At 43.1% G+C, this 23,976-nt stretch overlaps 1 long non-coding RNA gene across 4 annotated transcripts; it reads left to right on the top strand.

Moving 5' to 3' along the window:
• The first annotated feature begins 5,846 nt into the window (after positions 1-5,846).
• On the top strand, positions 5,847-9,034 carry LOC123053009 (uncharacterized). Of its 4 annotated transcripts, XR_006425260.1 has the most exons (6): positions 5,849-6,388; positions 6,631-6,831; positions 7,042-7,384; positions 7,663-7,697; positions 7,769-7,804; positions 8,627-9,034. It is a non-coding gene; the product is annotated as an uncharacterized lncRNA (long non-coding RNA). The 4 variants fall into 4 exon arrangements; XR_006425259.1 differs by having other exon boundaries at positions 7,769-9,034; XR_006425261.1 differs by having other exon boundaries at positions 5,847-6,388; positions 6,568-6,831; positions 7,042-9,034.
• Positions 9,035-23,976: the final 14,942 nt, after the last annotated feature.

Genomic DNA, 23,976 nt, shown 5'->3' with positions numbered 1-23,976 from the left:
CCGTTTGGGGCTCCAGTGTGACGCCCCGAGACCGACGCTTCAGACGCCTTCCATGGTTTCGTTGTCACCGTGTGTTTTATTTGTTTGTTGCATTCATCATCGCATTGCATCCGCATGTTTTCATAAAACTTGTAGTCGCTCGTAGTTGCGGTGTTCCCCTTGCCTTCGTTGACCGTTCCGAGACCAACCAGATTTTGTTTCCCTCTTGCCTGGCTTCCTAACCTCTCTGCACATCCCGCAAACCCCTCACGTGCACGTCCGAAACTTCTCTGAACCCGACCCGGGCAGTCATGACCGTTGGGTCCGGATCATCCCCAAACATCTATAAAACATCTCCGTTTTCTTATCTGGACTTCCTAACCTATATTTTTCTCAGTTGTCCGATTATGATCATAGGGACGAGATATCCCCTAACCTAAATTCATCTACTATAAATATCAGTCTAACCTAGATCCTAGGGACTTATCCCATCAGTCCCATCCATCCCGCCGCCGCCACTCTCTTCCTTCCTTGGGATCGTTCCCGATCCAAAAATCCACCAACCAGAGCCCGCAACCGAGCCAGATCCTCTCTCGCCCTCCGACCACCTCCCTCCCTGTGCTCGGCCACCACCCAATCCACATCGAGCCAATCCCCAACGCTCGCAGGCCCGCGCCCTCACCTACCCCGAGCACCAGGAGCTCAAGCCCCAGCCTCTCCGTGCCTCACCACCTCGCCGTCCTCCACCATTGGCCAGTTTGCCGGAGAAGCCGACCGGAGCACCGTTCCTCTCCCTCGCGCGCCCGTCTCCTCTTGCTGATCTACCTCGTCCCGGAGCAATCTCGCCGACGTTCCTCATCGTCCCCGTGCCCGCAGCAGCGGGGCAGGAGCCCTCGCTCCTGAGCCTGCCCTCATCCAGGAGCCCGAGCTCCCTCCTCCAGGCGCCTTTCTCCTCCTCCCGTGCGCCTCATCGGACCAGCCGACGACGACGACCCGAGACCAGGCGCCACCAGCAAGCTGCCGCCTGCAGGTCCTGTGTCGCCCTTCTTCCCTTTCCCTTCTTTGTTGAGGCTCTCCCTGACCACCCCCTCGTCCTGGTTCTCTCTCTCACAGGGGATTCTCCCATCGGCCATGGCGCCCGCAGCCCCAAGCTCGTCGTCCATCGCCGGACCCGGCAACTCCTCGCCGGATCCATCCAACGCCGCGCCATTCTGCTCTGTTCCCGGCGGCCTCCGCCTCGCCTGCCCGCTGAAGTTCCAAGCCCCACCGCTGCTGCCTCCGCTTCGCCTGAACCGCGCCCCTGCTTCGGCTCGAACAGCTGCAGCACCGCACGCCTCCTGCACGCGCGTGTGCGTGTGAGCACATGCACAGCCCCAGCTCCCTTGCTCGATCCAGTCCCCTTTGACCGCGAGCGTCGGCTGGGTCACAGCCGCGCCAGGCCCAGCGGCCTCCCCTGCAACTCCTGGGCCGAGCCCATGGGTGAGCTCCCCCAGCACCTCCAGTTTCGGCCCGTATAGTTTTTTTTAGGTTCTGCAAATTTGCTAATTATCCAGGATTTACAGTTTTACAGAAAACTCCCTGTTCTTCATGCATATAATAACTCATGAACTATGCATCATATGTAAAACTTCATATATGAAAAATGCTTAGATTTCTGTCTACTTTCATAATATGCTACTTTCATCCATGTTTGAAATGTGTAACTTGCTGTTTGCTATTATTTTGCTCAAATGCCATGTTAAAATGATTTATTTCATAACTAATTAACCGTAGCTCGAATTTAATAAACTTTATATGTAAATGGGGTAGAAAAATGCATAGTTTAACATGGTGGCATTACTTTGCATGTTTAATAACTCTAAAATATGGTTTAGGGCAAAACAGTACCAAATTCGAAATATGCATATGAGGATTTTCCGGAATTGTTGTTTGTTGTTCCGGCCTCATTTAAACTTGCCTAGATAGGTAGTTTTATTATGCTTCACCCCTTGCCATGTTTAATTACATTTAATATTGTTGGGAACATAAACGAGAGCAAACTAAATAACTTGAATGTGGTGTTTCATCAATATGCAACTTGGTGCATATTGAGCTCCACGTAACTTGTAGTATTGTTTGTTGCACTTTGCCATGCTTTTAAACCGAACATGCATCATACTTGTTTGTGCATCATGCCATGTTTATGCTTGTGTGTTTACCATGTTGTTTGCTTCTTTCCGGTTTGCTTCTCTCGTTAGCTTCGGTTTCCTTCCGGAGTTATGAGGATTCGTTCGACTACGTCCATTTGTCTTCTTCATGGACTCGTTCTTCTTCCTAGCGGGATTTCAGGCAAGATGACCATTACCCTCGATATCACTTCTATCTTTGCTTGCTAGTTGTTCGTTCTATCGCTAGGTCACGCTACCTACCACTTGTTTATCATGCCTCCCATATTGCCATGTCAAGCCTCTAACCCACCTTCCTAGCAAACCGTTGTTTGGCTAAGTTACCATTTTTGCTCAGCCCTTCTTATAGCGTTGCTAGTTGCAGGTGAAGATGAAGTTGGTTCCATGTTGGAACATGGATATTTTGGGATATCACAATATCTCTTATTTAATTAATGCATCTATATACTTGGTAAAGGGTGGAAGGCTCGGCCTTATGCCTGGTGTTTTGTTCCACTCTTGCCGCCTTAGTTTTCGTCATACCGGTGTTATGTTCCTTGATTTTGCGTTCCTTACGTGGTTGGGGTTATGGGACCCCCTTGACAGTTCGCTTTGAATAAAACTTCTCCAGCAAGGCCCAACCTTGGTTTTACATTTGCCTACCAACCTATTACCCTCCCCTTGGGTCGGCCAACCCGAGGGTCATCTTTATTTTAACCCCCTCGGGCCAGTGCTTCTCTAAGTGTTGGTCCAAACCAAGTATACTGCGGGGCCACCTCGGGGAAACTTGAGGTCTGGTTTTACTCATAGGATGTCTCATCCGGTGTGCCCTGGGAACGAGATATGTGCAGCTCCTATCGGGATTTGTCGGCACATTCGGGTGGTCTTGCTGGTCTTGTTTTACCATTGTCAAAATGTCTTGTAACCGGAATTCCGAGACTGATCGGGTCTTCCCGGGAGAAGGAATATCCTTCGTTGATCGTGAGAGCTTGTGATGGGCTAAGTTGGGACACCCCTGCAGGGTATAATCTTTCGAAAGCCGTACCCACGGTTATGTGGCAAATGGGAATTTGTTAATGTCCGGTTGTAGAGAACTTGACACTTGACTTAATTAAAATGCATCAACCGCGTGTGTAGCCGTGATGGTCTCTTTTCGGTGGAGTCCGGGAAGTGAACACGGTTCTTGTGTTATGGTTGTGCGTAAGTAGTTCCAGGATCACTTCTTGATCACTTCTAGCTTCTCGACCGTTGCGTTGCTTCTCTTCTCGCTCTTATTTGCGTATGTTAGCCACCATATTTGCTTAGTGCTTGCTGCAGCTCCACCTCATTACCTTATCCTACCCATAAGCTTAAATAGTCTTGATCTCGCGGGTTTTGAGATTGCTGAGTCCTCGTGACTCACACATACTACCAAAACAGTTGCAGGTGCCGATGAGTCTAGTGCAGGTGACGCAACCGAAATCAAGTGGGAGTTCAACGAGGACCTTGGTCGTTATTATGTTTTGTTTTCTGATGATCAGTAGTGGAGCCCAGTTGGGACGATCGGGGTTCTAGCATTTGGGGTTGTCTTCTTTTATTTTGGTTCCGTAGTCGGACCTTGATTGCACTCTGGATGATGGATGTTTAACTTGTTATTTGTGTGAAGTCGTGATTGTAAGCCAACTCTTTATCCCTTTCTTATTCAGTACATGGGATTGTGTGAAGATTACCCCTCTTGCGACAAAACCACAATGCGGTTATGCCTCTAAGTCCTGCCTCGACACGTGTGAGATATAGCCGCATCGTGGGTGTTACATCCAGAGAGTGGGATCTTCGATCTTTGTCATCACCAACCCTTCTCCATCGCCAATTCCATGATGCTCTCCACCGGGAGTGAGTAATTTCTTCGTAGGCTCGTTGGTCGGTGAGGAGTTGGATGAGATTTATCATGTAATCGACTTAGTTTTGTTAGGGCTTGATCCCTAGTATCCATTATGTTCTGAGATTGATGTTGCTATGACTTTGCCATGCTTAATGCTTGTCACTTTGGGCCCGGGTGCCATGATTTCAGATCTGAACTTTTTATGTTATCACCACTATATCTATGTTCTAGATCCGATCTTGCAAGTTATAGTCACCTACTACGTGTTATGATCAGGTAACCCCGGAGTGACAATAGTCGGGACACTTCCCGGTGATGACCGTAGTTTGAGGAGTTCATGTATTCACCATGTGTTAATGCTTTGTTCCGGTTCTCTATTAAAAGGAGGTCTTAATATCCCTTAGTTTCAAATAGGACCCCGCTGCCACAGGAGGGTAGGATAAAAGATGTCATGCAAGTTCTTTCCATAAGCACGTATGACTATTTATGGAATACATACCTACATTATATTTATGAACTGGAGCTAGTGCCGTATCGCCCTAGGTTATAACTGTCACATGATGAATATCATCCAACAAATCGCCGATCCAATGCCTATGATTTTCCTACATATTGTTCCTGCTAAGTTACTACTGCTGCTGTTACTGTTGCACTTGTTACAAAACTATTGCTATCACTGTTACCGTTATTATTGCTGTTGCTACTACTATCAAAACTATCATATTACTTTGCTACTAATCACCTTGCTGCAGATAATTAATCTCCAGGTGTGGTTGAATTGACAAATCAGCTGCTAATACTTTCAAATATTCTTTGGCTCCCCTTGGGTCGAATCTATAAATTTGGGTTGAATACTCTACCCTCGAAAACTGTTGCGATTCCCTATACTTGTGGGTTATCAAGACCTTTTTCTGGCGCCGTTGCCGGGGAGCATAGCTATATTTGTTGAGTCACTTGGGATTATTATCAAATTATCACTATGAATAATCTAAAGGATGCTAAGACTAAGATTTTTCCCTCTAAGACGAGAGGAGGTACAAATTATCACTATGAATATTCTAAAGGATGCTAAGACTAAGATTTTCCCTCTAAGACGAGAGGAGGTAAGAAACTGCCATCTAGCTCTGCTTTAGTTCACCTTCTGTTATAAGTAAACTTGCAACACCACCACATGCTATTAATCCTGATATGTCGCAAGTTATTGATGATGCTACTTCTGCTATGAATGATATTTATGATGATGATGATAGTACCTTGCTTGATGACGATGTGCCACTAGGTGAATTCTTGATGAACAAATTGCTAGAACTAAAGCTTTTGGGAATGCTGAAACTGATGAAGAGCTTGAAACTGAAAATCTTGAGACACCTATTAGAACCAGCCCTCCTAGATATGAATTGCCAAAAATACCGGAAGGTTTGAGGAGACAATTAATGATATTCTTGCTTGTAAGGATAGAGATGATTTAGAAAAGTTATTATGCAAGTATAAAGAAAGGACTTTGAATGCTAAAATGAAATGTGATCCTCAGTTTGCTACTTCACCTATCTTTGTTGATGATAAGGATTATGAATTCTCTGTCGACCCAGAGTTAATTACTTTGGTTGAATCTGATCCTTTCCATGATTACGAAACTGAAACTGTTGTGGTACATCTTTCCCTAATAATAAAGCACGGATTGACTCTGTGGGTTCACCGTCACAATACGCTTCTTCCCGTGAATTTATGCTTTCAGTTTTTTCACCTATATTATTTTTGCTATTCGAGGTGGTACTATTTACATGAATTTTTATCCGTCGTTCGTGCGCTAAAAAAATTTAGTACGTTTCGTTTTTCTTGTTCTTTCTGACGTTCGTAAGCGGCATGGGCTTCGGGCACACATCGTCGGCCTGCACTGCCGCCTTCGTAGACCCAAGTTTCTCTCCCCGCTTTGTCTGGTTTCCTCTAGAAAAAGGAAACAATTCGTTTGGGAGCCGGAGATTTGCAACAAAAAAAGGAGCTGGAGAGGATAAGGTGAAATCGGCGGCACCGCCGCCGCCGCTACGGGGCACGAGCATGGAGGCGGCTGGGATAGTGTGGTGCCGCCGCCGCTACGGAGCACGGAGGCGGCTGGGAACAGGGGGGAGACGATGGCGGCCTGAGCGGGCGGCGTTGGGCGCCATGGGGTTCAACATCTCGCTGGCCTTGACTCACGCACGTCCCGTTCCGCTCAGGGCACATCCTGCCTCAGCAGCCACACCTCTCCCTCCAAGCACAGAGCATGCTGCCCCCACCCCCGTACAATGAACGAGCATGCCAAGGAGAGGAACTCCATGCGTATGGGAGGCCAGCCGCTCCCCAATCTTCAGATCTGACCAACGTGGGAGGAATTGTTGGAGCACAACCAAATCCAAACGCCTCACCGGTGAGCACCATCATTGCCTGAAGCTTGGAGAGTATTACTAATTGCTTGCTATTCATTATTGCCTGAAGCGAGAGAACAGTTTAGTTATTTCTCCGGTAATTGATAGTTGTTATATTATATACTTGTGTTTTCTTTACTATAGAGACCACCGATTATTCACCCACTGATTATTCACCCAGAGTATAATGTTTGTGACTAACACCTATTTATCAACACATGGGATGACCATGTCGTGGGTGAAGAAGTTTGCAATGGATCAACCTTGAAGACACTCGGAACATTTACTTCGAGTGAAGACTCTAGCGGCGCTATTGCCACTGCCCCGACCTCGCCGATTGTTGACCTCGCTGGCTTGACAGCGTCCTTTTTGATTCTGAACATAGGTGCTACTCTCCTGGACACCGCCGACTCAGGTCCTACTCTCCTGGACGCCGCCGACTCAGGTGCCATCTCCGTCCAAGATTTCATAATAATTTTTTATGCATCAAGACATTCTTATATCTACATGTAGCTTCTATCAGGTTATATCTACATGTAGCGTTAGAGAATACTACGTAAGCTGGATTGAGTAACCCTTCCTTAATATTCTCTTTCCCTGTTTCTATTTGGGCATTTAATCAAACATATGATGCACTGATGGATGGATGTTGCAGGTGGATAACGGTGGCACTAAGGCCTGCAGTAGCGAGTGGAGAGCGCCCAGGCCGAGCTCCCCAACGTTCATGTCGTACAGGAGCTAATCCATGTTGAGTGGGCCATATCGGTCTTTGTCTGCACGCATTATTATATCCTCTTCTTATCTCCCCCGCTTGTGCCACCGGAGAATATCAAGGATGTGGCGTCGGCACTGAGCCGCCACTGGTAGGCAAGGGCATGTGGCCTGGTCATGAACGATGAGATTGGGGTCGGCACACACCAAAGTGACACACAGAGGCAGAGTTCTATAAAAAAAATAAGGAATCCATCTAATTCTACTTGACAACCTTCCAACACGAGGTAACATCATTTGTGGCATGGGTATATCTTATATCTACTAAATATCACTTCTAGATATTGGCGTTACGTACCAAGTGTATACATCTATATTGCCAATGCTTCTGCGCTTTTGATAATTAGTCAATATTTTCATGTATTTGTTACAACAGTATGGTGTTATCAAGCGTATTGTCTTGTGAAAAATTGATGATTGCATCTGCACTTCGTATCTAATTGTGTTATTTCAGAGCTAATATTTTTACTAATTATTCTATTCTTTCCACTTCTTGTATAAACAGACCAGGACCAGTATTCTGAACCTCATACCATTAAGGTAGTCAGCTAATTTTTTTTATAGATGCACTAACTGATTGCTAATTTCAGCTTTGTTCTTCATTACTGCAGGGCATATCTGTATTCTAAGGAAAATTAGTACACCTGGTAATTGTTTCTTGACATGGCTATTCCATCGAGGTTTAATTCTATGATACACAACTAATAGTTTGTTGGTATGCATAACTATCTTGCCAAAGGTTTTGCCTGTGTATATCACTTCGTAGTCGAAAGTGTTTGCTGCAATCATTATGAGCATCATGTTTGCCTTTTTGTGGAAAAATAGTGTAGAACTCTTCTTGCTACTATCATCAACTCTCAGCGAGTCAGTGATGGACAGGATTATCATTCATGTATTTGAACAATTGACTCAGGGTCTATTCATAGATGCGTTAATTTGTTTTTGTATGACTCCTTTCTTCCATCAATGTTTTTACATCCAAATGAACTACACTATTCTTATACAGTCAAATTAGAATATTTTGATTTTTTGATGATCACATAAATAAATGAATATCCACGGTTATCCGGGAGGGAGGGAGATGGAGAGATAGAGAGAGCGTGCATTTAATATTTGATAGCTTCCTTTACTAAATCACCTCTCTGATGGAGCTGCAGTTTTGCATGTTTAAAATGAATGAGTATGTAAAGATTAGCGACATTTTCTTACAAGCACCTGCAATATTTGCATAAAATGCTTTCCTAGGGCTGGTCAACTCTTTTTATTTCTGTCATAGTACACATGTCTATCACCACAAATTGCCATATGTTTTTCAACGGTGCATGAGCTGTGAGTTGCCCTATTATTTTAAGAGTTCATAAGTTGGGTTGACTGTGAGACTCTAAATACATGATACATGGTCTTGTACAATTTATATTACTGGTTTTATACTCGTTATTATCTTAACATAAATATTTTTGTGATTAAAGTTGCAGGTTATTCCTTTGAATGATCTAAGAAATATATTTGGATTAGGGAAGCGTGAAGCACAAGCAATCACCTCAGATATCGAATCTCGAGCATACAGAAATAAGCTTATAAAATCCTTTAGTACTGATTTGGTTGTTGCTCCTAACAAAGCATCATTCCTCCAAAATCTCTGTCAAGAGTTATAGTTTGATCCTGAACTTGCTAGCAAGATGCATAAAGATACCAAGCTGACACTTGTTTTTTGTATTGCATCATTAATTTTACAGCATAGTTCTATGTTAGCTCAAAATTTGATCTTGCTCCTGCTAGCAAGATGTGTACCATATTAGCTACAGTTTGAAGGATATAATCCTTTTGTTTCAAGACTGATGGTTAAACATTCCTCCAGTGTGAAAGTTATTATTTTCTGTTCAAATTTCTTCGTTACATTCCTTGGGTGTGAAAGTTATTAGTTTCAGTTTGAAGGATATAATTTTAACTATATGCATTTGGCTATCAACCAGCTTTTCTGCTATCCGACTTTGAATTTGCAAAAGTTGCTTCTGTTCTATATAGGTGTACATTTTTCATGCTAACTGGAAAGTACCAAAGTTGTCTATCCTAGCTGCACCAAACTACATTTTTCTTGTTTTATTAATATGAGATATATAAGAAAGTGCAGTGGGAATGGCTTGTACTCATGCTTGAGGATATTTGGCTTAGGCTCCTGGACTGCCTCATGGCCACAGTGCAGATAGGAAACTTGTGGTTATCTTCATGTCTCATTGGTGGTCAGAGAAACAAAACAAAGCTGGAGTGGAAGGTTGAAACAAAACAAAGGGTCTAGGACTAGGAGTTTCAATACATTGTTAAAAATTGTGCCAAACATTAAGGTTGATTTCAGTTCCTTTGCATATGTGTTCATCCTTCTAGCATAAGAAAAATATGGTGCTTTGCTTGAAAATTTTGTGGCTTAGTTCTGGAAAGCATTAAGTTTCCATACATACTGGTACTGATCAATCCATCCCTCTGAAAACATGACACCCTATTTCACATGCTTCCTATAAGCTATGCACACGCCATCTCACCAAGCATTGATAACATGTTTCATTTAAGAGATCATTTGAGATTTGCATAATTGTTTTGAGAATGGGCAGGGTAGCATCAACACCGGCCTCGATCAGTGTCGGGGCAATGGTGAACCGACAAAGAAGGCAGCTCGGGTAGGGTGGCGCAGCACATCGACACCGGCCACGACCAACATCAGAGGATGGGTCATTGGGACGGAAGGAGGAAGACAAAGAGGATGAAGAAGACGGCGATCACAAATTTTTTATCATCGATAAAAAACAGGTGACCGATGCATAGTTGCTCTCATACTATCCGCTAAAGAAATTGATAAGAGGCGATATAGATTCGAAGGACTTCACACATGTCACTTAGTCATCAGTTTGATTTATTCATGTATTTTTCCCGTAGCAACGCACGGGCATTGTACTAGTTTTACTAAGTTGAATGACATAGCCACCCTTTTTTATCATGATGAGAAAATTTGCTATTATTATATTCTCAAATTATTTCTGTTCTCATTAAAGGGTGATGGTAAAGCTTGGTACAATACTCTTGCTCCTGGTTGTGTGCGTAGTCCCCAGGACATGATTTATTACTTCTCTGAAAAATATTTTCCTGCTCATAAGAAACAAGCTGCCTTACAAGAAATATTTAACTTTGTGCAAATTGAAGAAGAGAGTCCCACAAGCTTGGGGGAGGCATCTCCAATTGCTTAATGCTTTGCCTGATCATCCTCTTAAGAAAAATGAAATACTTGATATCTTCTATAATGGACTAACCGATGCTTCTAGGGATTTCCTAGATAGTTGCGCTGGTTGTGTTTTCAGGGAACAAACTATTGGGCAAGCTGAAGAATTATTGAATAACATATTGAAAAATTATGATGATTGGACTGCTCCTGAACCACCGTTTAAACCCACTCCGAAGAAGAGGGGTATATTATATCTCAGTCCTGAAGATATGCAAGAGGCAAAGAAATCTAGGAAGGAAAAAGGTATTAAAGCTGAGGATGTCAAAATTTTATATCCTATTGAAGAAATACATGGGCTTGTGTAACATCCCAATTTTTAATTTGGATGTTAATCATTAGGTCATCATATGCATCCATATTTTTTGCTTTTTGAATTTGGTTTATTTGGACACTTTGACCCAAGAGACCTTAAGCAACTCAAGGACCATGTGAGAGAGTTGGAGGATTTCATAAAGTTCCAATTTTGAATTTTCAAAAATTGGTAAATTGGATTAAGGTGATTTTTATTTGAAATTATTTTTCCAATTATTTCAAAATAAATAAAATAATGAGATAAGATAATATGACTTCTTCAAAACAGCGAGGAAATAATGGAAATTTAATTTTGAATAAAAATATATTTTATTTGAATTTTATTTGAGAAAATATTCGGTTAAATTAGGGAAATTGCATTTTAGCCCACAAAAATGTTCACGTTGTCCCAAATATTAGGAGAGGACCGTGAAAATTATTTTTGAATTTTAGGATTTTTATTTGATTTTATTTTGGATTTTTCTCTACGGCGAAATTATTTTAAAAAATCTTCTAACCGACTGGGCCGAAGCCTAGCCAGCCCAACAGCGCGCCGCCCCGACCGAGTCCGGCCGCCGCACGCCTTCGCCGCCGCCCGAGTCCGGCTAGGACTCTGCGCCGCCGCCGCCTTCGCCCCTCCTCCAAGCACCCCTCCCTCCCCTTTTATAAGGCGCCGCCCCAGGCCTCTCCTCCCCACAAAGTCGCCGCCGCCGCCCAAGCCGCTGCCTCCCGCCGCTAATCGCCGCAGCAGCAGCAGCCGTCGCCCGCCCCGCTGCCGCTGCCGCCGTCGCCCGCGCCGCTGCCCCGCACCACCGCCCGCGCCGCCTCCCGCCGCTGCCCCGCTGTCGCGCCGCCTCGTCTCGCCTTGCCAAAGTAGCCGAGCCGCCGCCGCCGGTTTTTTTCCCCGAACCAGTATAAACCGAACCGCCCGACCTGGTTTTTTTAGGTTTTCTTTTTAGATCGGCTTATTATTTTGGTTATGTTAAATAGTGAACGTTCACCCGTTTAGATCTGTTAACGAACGAATTCGTTCGTTAGTATCCGTTAGCGGACGTTCTCCGATAGAATTTTTCTTTTTTCCGTTTATTTTCGGCCAGGGACCTATCCGCGAATAGTTTTCTTACAAATTAGTCCCTGATCTTCAAACCCTCACTATTTTTTACTCGTTTATCCAAATTCAATGAAACCAACGCCAAAATCTTCGTCTCGAATCCCCTCTGTTCAGATAAACAACTTGAACATGATTTTGAAAATTTTAAATTTGGATTCAAGTGGATTTGAATTTGAACTTCTTTTGATCGTAGTTTGAGTTTCGTATCTCCGATTCGATTGATTCTTTTTGCAAATTGAAGCTCTTCACTTGTACTTTCTGTTTAGATCTTTTATTTTGGTTTTAACCTTGCATCTTATGCTTGGGTGCTTATGTATGCTATTGTTTGTTCACAATAGAGTTTTCGGAGTGCGAGGCTTGCTACTACGAATCTCTAGGGTTTTTCGATCGTCAGCAAGGCAAGTAACACTTTGATCATATCCCCTTATTACCAAGTTTTTATGCATTAATTTCAACCCTCAAACATTGCATGAGTAGGTTTTGATTACGTGTGGGTGTGGGAAGTAGTTGTTGAGGTAGGAACCTATTGTCTTTTACCAAACCCCTGGGTATCATTACGTTATGCTTATACTACTTTGCTACACTCGTAGACGTGGATTGGTATGTGAGATTCATGCAAGATATGAGAGTTTTTAACTAAGGGAAAGCTAAGGTGGCTACTTTAATACACATCTGGGTAGATTGGTTGCACGCACCTGGAGCAATCTAGTGTTGTCCTAGGATATCCCGGAGTACCCGTGTGATCATCCTATGGTTAGTCACCCAGGCTCAAAGGGATCATAAGATTATTCATGCTAGAAACTTCCGTTTGCAGCCACAAGCCATTATGGGCTCTGGCATAGTTGAGTATGTTGTGTGACCTCTTTTAGTGGTAGGCTAGCAGATGTAGGGGCAAGTAGGTGGTGCTGTCTACCCAGAGTAAAGAGTTAATGCTTCAGAAAGACTGTGTATCGGTCATCCGTTTCTCAAACATCATGTAGTGCGAGAAATTCAACGGAGGAGATCGAGTCTTGTGGGGAAAAGTGCGCAAACCTCTGTAGAGTGTACAAACTAATCATGGTTAGCCGTGTCCCCGGTTATGGACATCTTGAGTATCTGGTGCTTGAATTATTGATTTGATCTCAACACCTTACTTAATGAAATTGTTGGCTTCTAATTATTACTTTGGGATTGAGTTGGAGGAACCTTCTCATTTAATGACATAAATTTGGTAGTTAAATAAAATGTATTCCTTTGTTGTAGGGAAAAATTGGCTTTATGCAAATGTTAACCTTAGAGCCTCCACCAGCCATATATGCATGTAGTGATAGCTGTTATTTGTTCATTGCTCTATAGTGTTGTCTTGCCAGCATATTCCATGTGCTGACCTACCACTAGTAGAAAAAAGGCTGTTAGTGGCGCATCAGTTTTTGCTATTAATGGCGCACTATAGGTGCGCCACTATTAACACGCCACTAGTAACAAATAGTAATGGCGCACCTCTGGTGCGCCATTAGTATCCCAGATAATAGTGGCGCACCACATAGTGCGCCATTACTATGCCTAGAAGTGCGCCATTACTATCTGACTTAGTAATGGCGCACCACATAGAAGTGCGCCATTACTAACAATTTTTTTCCAGAAAATATTTTTTTTCATATTTTTCTTTCAAATTTTTTTTAGAATTTTTTTTGTTTTTTTCTTAATCTCGGGTCACTATGGCTTAATCTCAGGTCAATATGCTTAATCTCAAGTCAAATCACACTCTGTGGTTAAACTTCCCGGAAGGTCACCCATCCTCACACTACTCCATCCCGAGCACGCTTAACTTCGCAGTTCTATCCAGCCCCGGCACCGACTCACTTAACAGACACTTGTTGATATATCTATCATATCAATCCTATTAAACCTTGTTGATGTCTAGGACTTTGCTCATGTTCATGAGTGTTGATGAAATTTTCAAAAAATATTTCAAACTTCCCTGTCATATTACGTATCATATTTTGAACATTTTTTCCAAAAAAAATTCGAAACCAATTTTTTTCTGTTACTAGTGGCACACCTAGCAAATGGTGCGCCATTACTAAGTTTGATTTTTTTTCATTTCCCCCCTCTAGATCTTAAAAGCCGCGTATCTTTTATTCTGTTAGGTTTTTGGGGATTCTAAAAATCTTCAACGGGGTTCCCCCCGTTTAATTCGGATGTAACTTCTCGAGTAGATGTTTTTCATATGAAAAACTTTTTAATCTGAGTTCGTATGCAAAAGTTATGCCCACTTTACTAAATTCCAGAGATTTTGCAAATAAAGTCGAAATTCATATTTGTAAATTTTCCCAACAACTAGACCACATATCACATGGGAAACTTATTTTCTTTTATTTTTTTGACATTTCCATCATTTTTTTAAACTGAAAAGGCGGTCCACCGGGGGGTGCATTTAGTAATGTGCACCTTCACAAAGTGCGCCATTACTATGTGTATGACTTGGTCAAACCTTGGTCAAAGTTAGTAATGGCGCACTTTGTATAGGTGCGCCATTACTAAGTTTGACATAGTAATGGCGCACCTATGCAAAGTGCGCCATTACTAAGTTTGACCAAGGTTTAACCCAGTCATACACATAGTTATGGCGCACTTTGTAAAGGTGCACCATTACTATGTCAACTTAGTAATGGCGCACCTATACAAAGTGCGCCATTACTATGTGTATGACTGGGTCAAACCTTGGTCAAACTTAGTAATGGCGCACTTTTCACCTGGTGCGCCATTACTGTTTTGGTTACTAATGGCGCACATATATCTGGTGCGCCACTGCTATATAGCAGTGTTGCGCCACATACATGGTGCGCCATTAATGTTCATATTAGCTATAGCCGTTTTTCTAGTAGTGTACCCGGCTGCAACGTATTATGTTGCAGAATTTTCAGACGAAGAGTAAGGTGCGCTAGGTTATTGTCGTGCACTCAGTATTGTCATGGAGTTGGATGGACTCATTTATCTTTGATGCTTCCGCAATTATTTATTTTAGATGACCTTCAGCCATAATTATTGTATTAAGTACTCTCTTTGAGACACTCGATGTAATAAGTGTGTGATTGAACTCTGTTATAAATCCTCGAGTACTGTGTGTGTCAGCAATACCGATCCAGGGATGACACTTAAGCACAGAAACTTGACCGTCTGAGGTCGGGTCGCTACAAGATGGTATCAGAGCACACGCTGACCGTAGGACGCGACCACTAGGATAAACCACAGGATACTCTTCTCTACTCATTTCTGACTCTTCTCCATTTCCACTCTATAGATGGCGGACCCAAGGAACAAGTTCACTCAACCGGATGACGACACCCCTTTCGGATGACACTTGAAGGAAGTCACTAGGTACCTGAACATCAGCATACCAAGCTTCACCAGAACTTTCACTGCAACCTTCCCAGAAGAGGAGCGCTGGACGATTCAAGTTCGTGTTCCAGGAAGGACTTTTGCACCAGTTACCAAGCCCATCGAGTTTTCCTTTGATGCACCAACCTGGAGAGTAGGAAAGAGCATGGCCGCCCACATCGCCATTGGACGTATCGGCGAGGTGTACAACAAGGATCTTAAGGACAACATCTACCAGATATGTGGACGCCGAGATGAGAAATGGGAGATGATTTGCACCAGGAAGGATAAATCTATTGCAGCCTACATACAGGAGTTGAATCAGCACATTCGTCGTCAGGAGAACCAGATGTGCGCCAATATGATAGACATGAAGAAGATGATGACCCGGAGCATGGAGCTAGAAGAGGAACTCAAATCTACACGTGATGGATATGAAGAGGAAATTGTTGTACTACTGGAGAAGAATGAAGACCTGAAGAAGAAGCTAGGAATATTCATGGGTGATCCCGAACCTGAAGAGGACATCCATTCTGAAGACTACATCATAATAGACGACACAGACTCCGACCTCGACAGCGATAATGAAGACAGTGATGATTATGAAGACGAAGCTGGAGCTGATATTATGGAGTCTTCTACCGATCAAAATTTCTAGTCGACCACCATATCACCATTAGTATTCTCCCATGTATATAGAAATAGTCCGCGAGATTTTGTAATGGTAGCTTAGACCGATTGTATGAATCTTGTTTGAATTGAGTGGTGTGAAATGAATATGTTTGTCTCATGTGCATATGGGTAGTGATTTCTCTTTAGACCTCACTCTATTCTGTTCTCATCCCTCTAAACCTATCAGATGCCTCCGAGACGTGACCCTGCATTCACCTTCCCACCGGAGCTCACTCAGTTGATCCAACAGCAGAATGCCTTGATGCAGTTGCTAGTCCAGAACCAAGGCAACAACAACAACCCACCGCCGCCACCCTCAGTTGACAACTTAGCCCGTTTTCTAAGGTTGAATCCGCTGGTGTTCTCTAGTAGCACCGAGTCGATTGTTGCTGATGACTGGCTCCACAAGATTGGAAGGGGGCTGACCATCGCAGGTTGCACAGATGCTGAGAAGGTGCGCTTTGCCGCACACCAATTGGATGGACCCGCAGCCTCATGGTGGGAGAACTACACTGCCACTTTCCCCATGGCCAATGTCACTTGGGATCAGTTTCAGCAAGCTTTCCGCACTGCACATGTCTCAACTGGATCCATGAGTATGAAGAAGCGTAAGTTTCGTAACTTACTCTAGGGGAATCATGGCGTAGTACGTGGATGAGTTCAGCAAGTTAACACGCTACACCCCAGATGATGTGGCCACAGATGCCACAAAGCAGGAGAAATTTCTAGAGGGACTGAATGATGAGCTGAGTATGCAGTTGATGATAGAAACATTCACTAACTACCAGGAGCTGGTAGACACCCTCATGATTGAAAGCAAATAGCAGCAGATAGAGAGCCGCAAAAGGAAGTATGGACAGGGGAAGTACAACTCTGGAGCTTAGCAGAAGCCTCGCTATACCCCATACTCAGGAGGACACACTCATACCCATGGGGGACATAATCATGGAGGCCATTCCCACAATGGAGGAAGTTCACACAACCACAGTGGCTCTAAGATTGGCAATGGGAGTGGAGGAAACAACAACTAGAACCGTTCCAACCCCGCTACACCCGCTAAGAAGGATCTGAGTCACATTACTTGTTTCAAATGCGGGAAGACTGGACACTACACCACCGAGTGTCCCGAAGCCAAGAATGGTAATGGTAATGGAAGCTCAGGAAAGAAGCCAAACCCCTTTACCAGAGGTCAGGTGAACCACATCAACATGGAGGAAGTTGAAGAGCAGCCTGACGCAGCTATTGGTAAGTTTATGATTAAGTCATTTACAGCTCTTGTTCTTTTGACACCGGTGCATCGCATTCATACATATCAAAGGGATTTGTGGATAAGTTTAAGCTGGAAACCTTAGCCCTTAGGTCACCCATGTTAGTAAGCTCACCAGGAGCGGAATATATGGCTAGTCGATGGTGTTATCAGTTGCCATCGACCATAGGCAAGCACGTTTTCCCCTCAGACCTCATTATTTTGGAGTCACAAGGATTGGACATAATACTAGGCATGGATTGGTTATGAAAGTATGGAGGAAACATCGATTGCACTAGTAAGTCAATACTCCTCACCACACCGGAAGGAAAAAGGATCAAGTATGTGTTCAGGCATGCGCCAAGGAGGACCCAAGTAAATTCACTCTCGGGAGTTGTTCAGGAGGAAGTGCCAGTTGTGAAGGATTATCTCGATGTGTTCCTAGAGGAATTACCAGGCATGCCACCAGATCGAGATATATAGAATTTTTGATAGAGTTGTTACCAGGCACCAGACCAATATCGAAGAGACCGTATTAGATGCCCGCAAATGATCTGGAGGAAATTAAGAAGCAGATTAAGGAGTTATTGGAGAAAGGTTATATTCGACCAAGTTCATCACCGTGGGGAGCCCCAGTGCTCTTAGTTGAGAAGAAGGATGGATCTTTGAGAATGGTTGTTGATTATCATGCATTGAATGAAGTGACGATCAAGAACAAGTACCCACTACCGATGATCAACGATTTGTTTGACCAGCTGCAGGGAGCTAAAGTATTCTCCAAGATTGATCTTCGATCAGGATACCACCAGCTGAAGATCCGAGAACATGATATACCCAAGACAGCTTTTACCACAAGGTATGGGCTATATGAGTACACGGTCATGTCTTTTGGATTGACTAATGCCCCTGCCTATTTTATGAGTATGATGAATAAGGTGTTCATGGAGTTCTTGGATAAGTTTTTTGTGGTGTTCATTGATGATATATTGGTGTACTCGAAGAATGAAGAAGAACACAAGGACCATTTGCACTTGCTTCTCGAGAAGCTCCGGGAACATCAGCTATATGCCAAGTTTAGCAAATGTGAATTTTGGTTGAAGCAAGTTGGATTTCTCGGACATGTTATATCAGGAGAAGGTATAGCAGTAGACCCTTCCAAGGTTCAGTCTGTCACAAAGTGGTTGGCACCCACCTCAGTTGGAGAGATACGCAGTTTCCTTGGACTCGCAGGGTATTACCAGAGATTCATTGAGAATTTTTCCAAGATTGCGAAGCCCATGACGGAGTTAAGGACACCAAGTTTAAATTGACCTAAGAATGTGAGGCCAGTTTCCAGGAGTTGAAGAAACGTTTAGTTACAGCCCCAGTGCTAATTCTTACGGATATATGCAAGTATTTCCAAGTATATTGCGACGCTTCTCGACAGGGACTTGGAGGTGTACTTATGCAAGATGGAAGAGTTGTATCATATGCCTCACGTCAGCTTCGACCACATGAGTTGAATTATGCCACACATGATTTGGAGTTAGCAGCTGTAGTGCATGCGCTCAAGACCTGGAGACATTTTCTCATTGGAAACCGTTGTGATGTATACACAGATCATAAGAGTTTGAAGTACATCTTCACGCAAAAGCAGTTAAATCTCAGGCAAAGGAGATGGTTGGAGCTCATAAAGGATTATGATATGAAACTGCATTATCATCTAGGAAAGGCCAATGTTGTAGCAGACGCGTTGAGCCGCAAGAGTTATGTTAATACCCTCATAACCAGAGGATTACCTTAGGAGTTAGCCGACGATCTCAAAGAACTTCGCTTGGAGATAGTTTCGAGAGGTTTCGTTGCAGCATTGGAAGTTCAGTCCACATTGTTGGGAAAGATTCGAGAAGCCCAGAAGACTGGTAAGGAGATTGCGGAGATAAAGGAGAAGATGAGCAAAGGAATGGCCAAAGGTTTTCGTGAGGATGAACATGAAACTTTATGGTTTGAGGATCGTATTTATGTTCCCAATGACCCAGAGATCAGGAAGTTAATTCTTCAGGGAGCTCATGACTCGCCATACTCGATTCACCCACAAAACACGAAGATGTATTTGGATTTGAAGGAACCTTTCTGGTGGACAGGTATGAAGAAGGATATTGCCGAGTATGTAGCAGTATGTGATGTCTGTCAGAGAGTTAAGGCAGAACACCAGAAGCCAGCAGGGTTACTTTAGCCATTGCTGATACCCGAATGGAAGTGGAATAAGCTTGGCATGGATTTCATCACCGGCCTACCCAGGACACGATCAAGATATGACTCCATCTGGGTAGTAGTTGATCGCTTGACCAAAGTGGCTCACTTCATCCCCGTGAAAACTACTTATACAAGTGCGAAGTTGGCCAATATATATATGCCCAGGATCGTATGTCTGCATGGAGTTCCGAGGACCATCATATCAGATAGAGGAACACAGTTTACCTCGAAGTTTTGGAATCAGTTGCACCAGACTTTGGGTACCAGGCTAGAGTTCAGTACAGCCTTTCATCCGCAAACAGATGGATAGACCGAGAGAGTCAATCAAATTCTGGAGGACATGTTGAGAGCTTGTGCGCTAGATTATGGATCTAGTTGGGATGATAATTTGCCTTACGCAGAGTTCTCGTACAACAACAACTACCAGGCTAGTTTGAAGATGGCCCCTTTTGAAGCTTTGTATGAAAGGAGGTACAGGACACCCTTGATGTGGGATGAAGTTGGAGACCGACAATTGTTGGGACCAGATTTAATCAAAGAGTCTGGAGAGAAAGTCAAGTTGATTCGCAATAGACTGAAGGTAGCTCAGTCCAGGCAAAAGAGTTATGCCGACACCAAACGCAAGGAGGTAGCCTATGGAGTTGGAGACAGAGCATATCTTCGTGTGTCACCACTTTGAGGAGTTAAACGATTTCGAGTCAAAGGAAAGTTAGCCCCAAGATTTGTAGGACCATACCGAGTTTTGGAATGTATGGGTGAAGTTGCCTACAAGTTGGAGTTACTCGAAGGTTTCTCAGGAGTTCATGATGTGTTTCACGTTTCCCAGTTGAAGAAGTGCCATGCAGAGATGGCCGATATTCCTCTGAGAGATACAGTACCCCTGGAAGCAATTCAATTGGAGAGTGATCCGACCTATGAGGAGAAACCCGTCAAGACTCTCGAGTTTGCCAGCCGAGTTACACGCAGCAAAGTCATCAAGTTTTGCAAAGTTTAGTGGAGCCACCATACCGAGGAGGAAGCCACCTGGGAACGAGAAGAAGACATATGGAAAGACCACCCACACCTATTTTCTAGCCAACCCGAATCTCGAGGGAGAGATTCTTCTTAAGGGGGGTAGGTTTGTAACATCCCAATTTTCAATTTGGATGTTAATCATTAGGTCATCATATGCATCCATATTTTGAGCTTTTTGAATTTGGTTTATTTGGACACATTGATCCAAGAGACCTTAAGCAACTCAAGGACCATGTGAGAGAGTTGGAGGTTTTCATAAAATTCCAATTTTGAATTTTCAAAAATTGCTAAATTGGATCAAGGTGATTTTTATTTGAAATTATTTTTCCAATTATTTCAAAATAAATAAAATAATGAGAGAAGATAATATGACTTTTTCAAAACAGCGAGGAAATAATGGAAATTTAATTTTGAATAAAAAATATTTTATTTGAATTTTATTTGAGAATATATTCGGTTAAATTAGGGAAATTTGCATTTAAAAAAATTGCATTTTAGCCCCAAAAATGTTCACGTTGTCCTAAGTATTAGGAGAGGACCGCGAAAATTATTTTTGGAATTTTAGGATTTTTATTTTATTTTATTTTGGATTTTTCTCTGCGGCAAAATTATTTACAAAAAAAATCTTCAGACCGACTGGACCGAAGCCCAGCCGGCCCAGGAGCGCGCCGCCCCGACCGAGTCCGGCCGCCGCCCGAGTCCGGCTAGGACTCTGCGTCGCTGCCACCTTTGCCCCTCCTCCAAGCACCCCCCTCCCCTCCTTTTATAAGGCGCCGCCCCGGGCCTCTCCTCCCCACAAAGTTGCCGCCGCCGCCCAAGCCGCCGCCTCCCGCCGCTAACCGCCACCGCCCGCCGCTGCCGCCGCGCCGTTGCCCCGCGCCGCCTCCCGCCGCTGCCAACGCCGCCGCGCCGCCTCGTCTCGCCTCCCGGAGTAGCCGAGCCGCCGCCACCTTTTTTTTCCGAACCGGTATAAACCGAACCGCTCGACCCGTTTTTTTAGGTTTTGTTTTTAGATCGGTTTATTATTTTGGTTATGTCAAATAGTGAACGTTCCCCCGTTTAGATCTGTTAATGAACGAATTCGTTCATTAGTCTCTGTTAGCGGACGTTCGTTCGACATAATTTTTCTTTTCCCGTTTATTTTCGGCCAGGGACCTATCCGCAAATAGTTTTCTTATAGATTAGTCCCTGATCTTCGAAACCTCACTACTTTTTGCTCGTTTATCCAAATTCAATGGAACCAACGCCAAAATCTTTGTCTCGATCCCCTCTGTTCAAATAAACAACTTGAACATGATTTTGAAAATTTAAAATTTGTTTTCAAGTAGATTTGAATTTGAACTTCTTTTGATCGTAGTTTGCGTTTCGTATCTCCGATTCGATTGATTCTTTTTGCAAAATGAAGCTCTTCACTTGTACTTTCTGTTTAGATCTTTTATTTTGGTTTTACCCTTGCATCTTTTTCTTGAGTGCTTATGTATGCTATTGTTTGTTCACGATAGAGTTTCCGGAGTGCGAGGCTTGCTACTACGAATGTCTAGGGTTTTTCGATCGTCGGCAAGGCAAGTGACACTTTGGTCATATCCCTTTATTACCCAGTTTTTATGCATTAGTTTCAACTGTCAAACATTGCATGAGTTGGTTTTGATTACATGTGGGTGTGGGAAGTAGTTGTTGAGGTAGGAACCTATTGTCTTTTACCAAACCCCTGGGTATCATTACGTTATGCTTATACTATTTTGCGACGCTCGTAGACGTGGATCTGTATGTGAGATTCATGCAAAATGTGAGAGTTTTTAACTAAGGGAAACTTAAGGTGGCTACTTTAATACACATCTAGGTGGATTGGTTGCGCGCACCTGGAGCAATCTAGTGTTGTCCTAGGATATCCCGGAGTACCCGTGTGATCATCCTATGGTTAGACACCCAGGCTCAAAGGGATCATAAGATTATTCATGCTAGAAACTTCCGTGTGCAGCCACAAGCCATTATGGGCTCCGACATAGTTGAGTATGTTGTGTGGCCTCTTTCAGTGGTAGGCTAGCAGATGTAGGGGAAAGTAGGTGGTACTGTCTACCCAGAGTAAAGAGTTAATGCTTCAGAAAGACTGTGTCTCGGTCATCCGTTTCTCAAACATCATGTAGTGCGAGAAATTCAACGAAGGAGATCGAGTCTTGTGGGGAAAAGTGCGCAAACCTCTGCAGAGTGTACAAACTAATCATGGTTAGCCGTGTCCCCGGTTATGGACATCTTGAGTATCTGGTGCTTGAATTATTGATTTGATCTCAACACCTTACTTAATGAAATTGTTGGGTTATAATTATTACTTTGGGATTGAGTTGGAGGAACCTTCTCATTTAATGACATAAATTTGGTAGTTAAATAAAATTTATTCTTTTGTTGTAGGGAAAATTGGCTTTATGCAAATGTTAACCTTAGAGCCTCCACCAGCCATATATGCATGTAGTGATAGCTGTTATTTGTTCATTGCTCTATAGTGCTGTCTTGCCAGCATATTCCATGTGCTGACCTACCTGGCTGCAATGTATTATGTTGCAGAATTTCAGACAAAGAGTAAGGTGCGCTAGGTCATTCTCGTGCACTTAGTATTGCCGTGGAGTTGGATGGATTCATTTATCTTCGATGCTTCCGCAGTTATTTATTTTAGATGGCCTTCAGCCATAATTATTGTATTAAGTACTCTTTTTGAGACACTCGATGTAATAAGTGTGTGATTGAACTCTGTTATAAATCCTCGAGTACTGTGTGTGTCAGCAATACCGATCCAGGGATGACACTTAAGCACAGAGACTTGACCGTCTGAGGTCGGGTCGCTATAGCTTGATACACCACCACTACCTAAGGTGGTAGAGGTAAATTCTCTAATGAAATTCAGTGATAAAGATAACCCTCACAATATGCACCCTAGCCAATGCCTTTATGAGTTTGAAAATTACATTAGAAAGCAAGATCACTTCAATGCAAATGTTATGAAACAATTGAAATACAATTCTGATATGATTGCTCGCTTGAGTGACTTGTTATTTAGAATCTCAAATGATGTTAGAGGTGTGGGGAAGCATGCTTCTATGGTTCAAACTAAGTTAGAACAAGTTGCTAAATATCAAAGAGAGTTGCTTGATGAAATGAATAGTAATATCAATGATCATGCTGTTAGAGTAATGACTAGAGGAGGTAGAATGACTCAGGAACGACTTTATCTTGACGGACACCCAAAAAGAATTGAACAATACTCTCAAAGGGTTAACACTGATACACATAGTCCTTATAAAAGAAAAATAAGAAGAAAAATGATAGGACTTTGCATGTCTCTAGTGAACCTGGAGTAGAAAAACCTCCTGATAATGATAATGAAGTTTCTATCTCTGATGCTGAAACTCAATCTGGTAGTGAACACTCACCTTATGATAATGAAAAAGATAATGATGAGGTTCATGAAGATAATCAAACAAATAATAAAGAACTAGACAATAATGTTGAGATAGAACCTGCAGTTGATCTTGATAACCCACAACCCAAGAATAAAAGATATGATAAAAGAGACTTTGTTGCTTGAAAACACTGTAAGGAAAGAGAACCATGGGTTCAAAAACCTATGCTC

Source organism: Triticum aestivum, chromosome 2D, assembly GCF_018294505.1.
Source record: "Triticum aestivum cultivar Chinese Spring chromosome 2D, IWGSC CS RefSeq v2.1, whole genome shotgun sequence".
Lineage (NCBI taxonomy): Eukaryota > Viridiplantae > Streptophyta > Magnoliopsida > Poales > Poaceae > Triticum > Triticum aestivum.
The sequence above is the reverse complement of the archived record's forward strand: the minus strand, read 5'-3'. Positions and strand labels throughout refer to the sequence as shown.